Genomic DNA, 8,204 nt, shown 5'->3' on the forward strand with positions numbered 1-8,204 from the left:
TCTGATTATTTAATTTTTGGACGCCCACTATAAGACACATTTATTGGCACATATCGACATGGTGTAAAGTGGTATATATTTATGTACTGTATACACCCTCGGGTCTCCTAAATGATTGTAATTCCCTCTTACACACACGCACACTTTCCGGGGCCCCTTGTGTGCAGCCTTTACGCCTGCTGCAGCAAAGTTCCTTGATTATTACGCCTGCTTAGAAATGAGCAACTTTTCATTTTCCATCAGCCTTAATACTGGATGTAAAACCAGAAGTGTTAAGCTTTAAATACAAAAATGATCAAAACCCTATGCTAATGGTCTAATCTGTTTCAATGATTTATGCTAAGCTAAGCTAAAAGTGCTCCAGTCAAACCTGGAGATCAGCTGAATGGATTGAAAAATGGTAAAGCTCAGCTGTTTAACTTTAGGGGAGTTATAAAACCATCCTATTTCCATAAAAAAGCAGAGCGGTCTTTTAACATTCACATCTTTTTAATGTGCAATTCAGTCCCTGTCATCTTCAGTGCTTCATCTGATCTGATTATTTAATTTTTGGACGCCCACTATAAGACACATTTATTGGCACATATCTACATGGTGTATAACAGTATAGATTGATGTGCCGTATACAGCCTCGGGTCTTCTAAATGTGTAATTCCCTCACACACACACACTTTCAGAGGCCCCTGGTGTGCAGACGAGAGCCACACTATGAAGGGCCGAATCGGTGACAGCAGTGGCTGTACGGCTGCTGTTAGACCCTGAAGCACAGACTTAATTAAACAGACCCTCTCTCTTTCTCGCTCTGTTCCAGGGGGTCTTTAATGAAGTGGTCTCCTCCATCGATCCTGCTGAACATTGGGTCTCCTTCCTCTGCCGGGTTTGGCTGGCAGCCATTTGGCTTCGCTCTGTCAGCTCCGCGCGGCTAATTAGCTCTGTTGTTCTTTTGCCTCCCTGAGATTTCCTCCCTGTTTCAAGTTGAGGAGGGAAATGCAAAGAGGGATGGATCAGGCATAGCAACCAGATGGCCACCAGTACATTAAAAACATCACACTATAGTGGAATATGACATCTTTATGGATTTGAACAATCATGGAGTCAGTAGCAGACAGACTCTGCAAAAGTTTGTTAAAAAAAATCTCCAAATTTAAGGCCCGATCACACATTTTTGTCAACGTTTAATACCTTATGACTAAACAAAGGGTGCTAATGTGAAAACGGCAGGCGTAAAAGGGTCATTTTTAAAGAAACGCCTCATGCTTACTCTTTTGTTTCGACATGCCGCATCAAAAACTTCTCCACCAATCAGGGGTGCGTTTTCGATAATCATCGTTAGCCAACTAAGGTCGCAAGTTCCATCGTTACAAACATAGTTTGTTGATTTGAGCTTTCCCAAATCCGTCGTTCCAACGAACATTCGCAAACTGTGTCGCAGACTTGTGCACTTGCAACTACACCTCTGGGGCTGTAGTTAGAAACATAGTTCCTGGCTGTGTTCTATTCCCATTAATCCCCCCTATGCCCTATTCATTTAGAACATTCTAACATTTACACTTGGAGTGATTAAAAAAATAAAGCATTAAAGTCATCTCTCTTAGGGTTAATTTGCTTTCAAAGTATTTTTACAGTTCAGTTTTAGCGATCTTCATGTTTGCAATTGTGCTTCCTTCGCAATGCACTTTGAAAACATTGATGCCATTTTGAACACAGCCGTGGCGCATGACGAAAGCTATAGGTGACCTATTATTTAAAATCAGAATTTATATTGCGTCTCCAAAGCTTGTGAAAACCAAAAACATAGCATATGTTAATGCGTTAGTTACGTTACATTAGATACGTTAATTTAAAGTAGGTTATTTATTAAGTATCTGTACTGTATATGACATGGGCCTGTTGGTTAGAAAATTTCTGCAGTGGTTTGGATGTGTCAAATTGTAAAAGTAGACTTTTTTGTAAGAGTAGAATAATAAACCATCATCATCACTAATATTATTAAAGTAGGTAATTTTTTAAGTAATTTTTTATTTCCTAATAAATATTACATTTCATTTCTTACTAAATAGCCTCATTATTTATATATATGATTTATATATGATATTAGAATAGGTGTTACAGGGTGTCCGCGGGGTCTTAAAATGTATTAAAAGTTGATAAATTAATTATGAGAAAATTAAGGCCTTTAAAAGATATTTAAAAAGTCTTAGTCATGTTTTTACGAAGTTTTCAATTTTGTTCAAGCGTTGTCTAAACAGTTTGACTCCAAAAAAAGCATAAATAGATTTATTTTCCTCCTAATATTAACAACGGCGCGCTCGATCCACGCGATTGGTTCAGGCCAGGGCACGTCCGGCCAATCTCCTCCGTTCGGGTGATGTCACTTAATTTGCGACAAACGCGTGAAGGAGATGTGATGCTCTCCACATGTAGCGAAACCATCGAGCAAAACAGACGACAAAATGGGAAAATGTAAGTTTTCGTACTCCTGGTTGGAGAAAGACGTGTTTAAACAGTGGCTGAAGCCTGAAAACAACAGCGTAATTTATTCTTTCAAGCTTTATTTCTTCCGAGCTTATCTGAGTTCTGTTGCACGGTTGTGCTCCATTCATTTATTTAACTACAACTGTTTATTAACAACTGTTTTATTAAGTTAAACGGTTGATACTGATTAGAACTTGAAGTGGCGATGAGGTCTTAAAATATTCTGAGAAGCTCTTTAAAAAGTCTTAAAAAGGTATTGAAATTACCTTTAGGATTCCTGCATATACCCTGTGTTAGCTTTTGTAAGTGCTTTTATGATATTTTAGAATAGACTATGGAGTATTCTCAATAATATTTATAAAGGAAACACAGGCCCTATATGTGCCATTAACATATATTTCAATTAATATCGAGAGCGAGTGCATGTTTTTACCAAAACTAATATAGTTTTTTTTTAATGCATGTGCCTGTAAAACAATATAATTTGCACATAGAAATTATGGGGTTCTTCTCTAAAGAAGTTGTTACCACCCCGTTTAGAGCATCATTATGGGCGTTTTACGTTATAACTAACGTGGTTTGCATGATCTGTGACAGAGAAACTACCAACACAATCTCACGGCAATTCGTAACTTTTTGATTTAGTGGCTAATTCGTATGAATTTGTACGATCTAATTTGTACATTTTCGTACGATTTGCTCATCCCTCAATGACGGCTGGGTTTAGGGGTGGGGTTAGGTGCCACGCCTTTTTAAAATCGTACAATTTCATACGAGTGAACTTGTACGAATTAGCCACTAAACTGACAAAACGTAAAATACTTACATTTTCTCGTGAGATCAGGCTGAAACTACAGGTTTTGGGAAACACTGGTCACTACATCGATCTGTTCCCAAACGATGTATCGTACTATGGTAGTTCAGCCGCGAGTTATGCCGTTGTTTGGGAAACACACCCCTGATTGGCACTTTTGTTCATGTACCGGGAGCTGTTGAAGTTACAGTAAACATCACTTGGAGTCGCTCAAGCGCAAACAGTGGATGTGATTCCAGTTTCACTTTCATTCAATGAAGAAGATGATGCACCGAGGCAAGATGAATGTACGTGGAGCTGCATCTTTGCATTGGTGTCTGAACACAAAGAGCTGTATGATAACCGCAACTACAACAATGTCAGTAGGAGTGGAGAGAAGCAAATAGGATTTGATAGTGAACTTGCAAGTCATGAAACAAAAGTGAAATGAAACTCACTAAGCGCCATCTAATGTCAGGGGGTGATTTTGCTTTTTGATTGTTCATTCATTCATTCATTCATTCCTTCATTTTCCTTCGCCTTTATTCATCTGGGGTTGCACACATCATAATGAACCGCCAACTTATCCAGCATATGTTTTACACAGCGGATGCCCTTCCAGCTGCAACCCAGTACTAGGAAACACCCATACACTCTCATTCACTACGGCCAATTTAGTTAATCCAATTCCCCTATAGCGCATGTGTTTGGACTGTGGGGGAAAGCGGAGCACCCGGAGGAAACCCACGCCAACACTGAAAGAACATGCAAACACACAGAAATGCCAACTGGCCCAGCCGGGGCTCGAACCAGCGACCTTCTTGCTGTGAGGCGACAGTGCTAACCACTGAGCCAACATGTCACCACAACTTGATTGTTTTATGGTCAATCTACTTAAATTTGTAAAAACTAATATGTAACTTAATTTTTTCGTGTTTCCCCAACACAAATCGTTTGTGTGGGACCCAGCATTTTTTTAAAGTGTATATTAATTAATCATTTAAACATGAAATACATTTTTTAAAACTTTTTAACATAAGGTTTACAATGTAAATCCAATTAGACCCAGTTAAACAAAGCAAGTCTCATATCATACAGTTTTTGAGATGTTGACAGATGTGTATGTAGCATGTTGCTAAAAACAAATAGGACACATTTCAAGTGATTTGTTTTATTTATTTATTTGTTTGTTTGTTTATTTATTTGTGAATTGAATTCAAATTGGGAAAAAATTTATTGAAAGAGGGATGGATCAAGTATTTTACTCAACACTGGTCTAAGTTGTAAGAAATAACTACTATCAATATTGATAGCTGTACACCATATAGGTCACTGAATGATTGGGAGTTTTTGGCGTCTGTTGATAAATTAAATTATTAGTATTGAAATGGCTTTGGCAGTTATGATGTTATTATTTTAATAGATAAAAGTAAATCCATCTGTAAACATGGGATGGAAGGTTATTCATTGAGAATTTATTGGATAACAATGAATAGAGGGAAAGCATGTGTGTTGACGTTTTTTTCTGTGCTGTTTGTTAGAAATATTCTTCTTTTTTTCTCATGAGGATAAAAAAAAAAAATAGGTTGCTTGAATCAAACCAACCAGCTCAGTTGAATCATATTACATATTTAGAAGTGAATAAAAAATAAAAAATACATTTGAAGTCAGAATTATTAGCCCCCCTTTCATTTGTATTTTTTTTTATATTTCCCAAATTATGTTTAACAGAGAAAGGAAATTTTTACAGTATGTCTGATAATATTTTTTCTTCTGGAGAACGTCTTTTTTGTTTTATTTCGGCTAGAATAAAAGCAGTTTTTAATTTTTTAAAAACCATTTTAAGGTCAATATTAGCCCCTTTAAGCTATATTTTTTCAATAGTCTACAGAACAAACCATCGTTATACAAGAACTTGCCTAATTACCCTAACTTGCCTATAGTTAACCCAAATTAACCTAGATAAGCCTTTAAGGGTCACTTTAAGCTGTATAGAAGTGTCTTGAATAACATCTAGTCAAATATTATTTACTGTCATCATGGCAAAGATAAAATAAATCCGTTATTATAGAGGAGTTATTAAAACTATTATTATTAGAAATGTGTTTTTAAAAAAATCCTCTCTCCGTTAAACAGAAATAGGGGGGAAAAAAGGGGGCTAATAATTCAGGGGGGATAATATTCTGACTTCAACGGTAAATAATGTTATATTTATTTATTTATTTTGGTTACTGGTCTCTATACAGTCGTCAGTTACCCTTTTGAGGAATAATATCTCTCTATAAATAACAAACAATGAGAGGACCTTTCTATTGAACTGGCATTTCACATCTGGTTAGTCTTAGACAGCACAGTTAAATATATATTGTCATTTTCATTGTTTAAAGAGGGATTCTTGAAGACAACAGCAGTGACAGGCGATGTTTAAGGTTACCTCATATCAAGCAGTACTGCATCACTAGCGCCACATTCAACACCCACAGAGCCAATTTAGCTTCCAGGAACAGCATAATAATAAGATATACAATTATATGCTGGACTGACCCGAAGCCATTAAACTGAAATCGTGTCCTATGTATGTATTCAAATAAGACGCGAGATATCTCCATATGTGGACAAAATGAGGCGCGAGAGCAGCGGAAATCCGGTAAATAGGCGGGAAAAAGGCGCGCGCGAGGATTCAGCGCTCTGAGGTGAGGTAAGGCTTTGGCGTTCAGCTTCATGTTTGTGAGTAGGAATTTGAAAGCTCGAATATTTCATTGACAGATATCTTTTTTTGGCTTGGTAATGAGGGGAAAGAAAAGTGTTTAATGGGGAAAACAGTTCGTCTTTAAAGTGTGAAAATACTAAATGCTCTGAAAGTAGGATTTGAATCTTATTTTAGACGCCATGTTGATGTTCAAACAAACAAACATTGTTTTAGACCTGTAAAAGCCTTTTCAAATATTATTTTGAAATGCTTTTCTCCATTAGGCTGTATCAGATATGGATAATAACAGAATGGAATTGTTTGAATATTGTTATTTTACCAGAAAGAAAACTATAGTAGATGCCCATGGCACATTTTGCAGTTTAAGAGTGCCATGAAATGATTTTTTTCTGCACTTACTTTAAAAGACTATTGAAATATTCATTCATTCATTCAATCATTTTCCTTCAGCTTAGTCCCTGATTTATCAGGGGTCGCCACAGGAGAATGAACCGCCACTATTGAAATCTTTCCCCCCTTAAATACTATAATCATGTTTTTTAGCACATTGACTGCCATTAGTTAAACACAGTTACACTTAGCCGACTACCAATAGCCTGAGGTTAATAAAACCATAATTAATTTGTTGTTACCATGGATTAATTGCAATATATTATATTGTTCCTTTCTTTTTTCGTAAACTATGGTTCATTTTTGAAAGGATAGTGTCTCATTTAGTAGCTATTTCAATTGGTAAATGCTTCATTATAATAATATTGACTGTAATATTAACCAACAAATTGCATAGTGCTTTATTCAAGTAACATGAAGTTTACTATTGAGTAACTTTATTGTAATTATTGCAGTTATTTTCTGTAATATGATGGCATTAACATGCTTGTGTTTATATTACTGCAGAATATAATGAAATTGTCATGCTTTAGGCCCCAATAGCTTGGTACTTTTTGTGTTTTATTTAAGTGTTAACTTAAAGGGATAGTTCACCCAAAATTAAATACTGTCATCAATTATTCATCATTCACTTGTTCCAACCCTGAGTTTCTTCTGTTGAACACAAAGGAAGATATACTGATGAATTCTGGAGAAATACTGTCATTGGCATCCATAGTATTTTTTTTTTGTTGTTGCTACAATGGAATTTAATAGCTGTTTTTTCCAACACTGTTCATATGTTTTGTTTGTTTGTTTGTTTGTTTTTTTTTTAACAGAAGAAAATCCGAAATCCAGGAAATAGGTGGGAAAAAGGCACACACAAGGATTCAGCGCTCTGAGGTGAGGTAAGGCTTTGGCGTTCAGCTTCATGTTTGTAAGTAGGAATTTAAAAGCACGAATATTTAATTGACAGATATCTTTATTTTATCTTGGTAATGAGGGGAAAGAAAAGTTTAATGGGGAAAACAGTTCGTCTTTAAAGTGTGAAAATACTAAATGCTCTGAAAGTAGGATTTGAATCTTATTTTAGACGCCATGTTGATGTTCAAACAAACAAACAAACATTCTTTTAGGTCTGTAAAATATTCTTTTGAATTGCTTGAAATGCTCAATTAGGCTGTATCAGATATGGATAATAACAGAATAGAATTGTTTGAATATTGTTATGTGTAACACAGTTACACTTAGCCTACTACCAATAGCCTGAGGTTAATAAAACCATAGTTAATTTGTGGTTACCATGGATTACTTGCAATATATTATATTTTTTCTTTCTTTTTTGGTTAAGTTTTGAAAGGATGGTATCTAATTTGGTTGCTATTACAATCGGTAAATGCTTTATTTTAATAATATTGACTGTAATATTAACCAACAAACTGCATAGTGCTGTTAGGGAAGCAGACGGACAAACAAGGCGAGTAAATGAGGATTGAGGTTTATTATCACAGCGGAGCAGAAAGGTATAATTATGGAAGTAAATGGAGTTCGGTAGAGCTGATTATTCTTCTTTGGAGTAGGGTGAATGACAGACACTGAGGATGACCGTATGCACACACCAGAGGGCTTGCGGGGAAGACAGACTGACGATACACACAACGCTGACGGGACACCGGGAACACTGGAAGGAAACAGAGATCAGGTAAGTACAAGAGATTGCGTCAAGTGGGTAGTGACTACCAGGAGGTATTCACTAGGAGTCCGCTTTGTTGGAACGAGACCGGACAATGAGTGAAGTGAGGTGTGTGCTTTTATAGTGAGTTGGAGTGATTGGGTGCAGCTGTGCATGATTAGTAC

Source organism: Danio aesculapii, chromosome 8 (assembly GCF_903798145.1).
Source record: "Danio aesculapii chromosome 8, fDanAes4.1, whole genome shotgun sequence".
Taxonomy (NCBI): domain Eukaryota; kingdom Metazoa; phylum Chordata; class Actinopteri; order Cypriniformes; family Danionidae; genus Danio; species Danio aesculapii.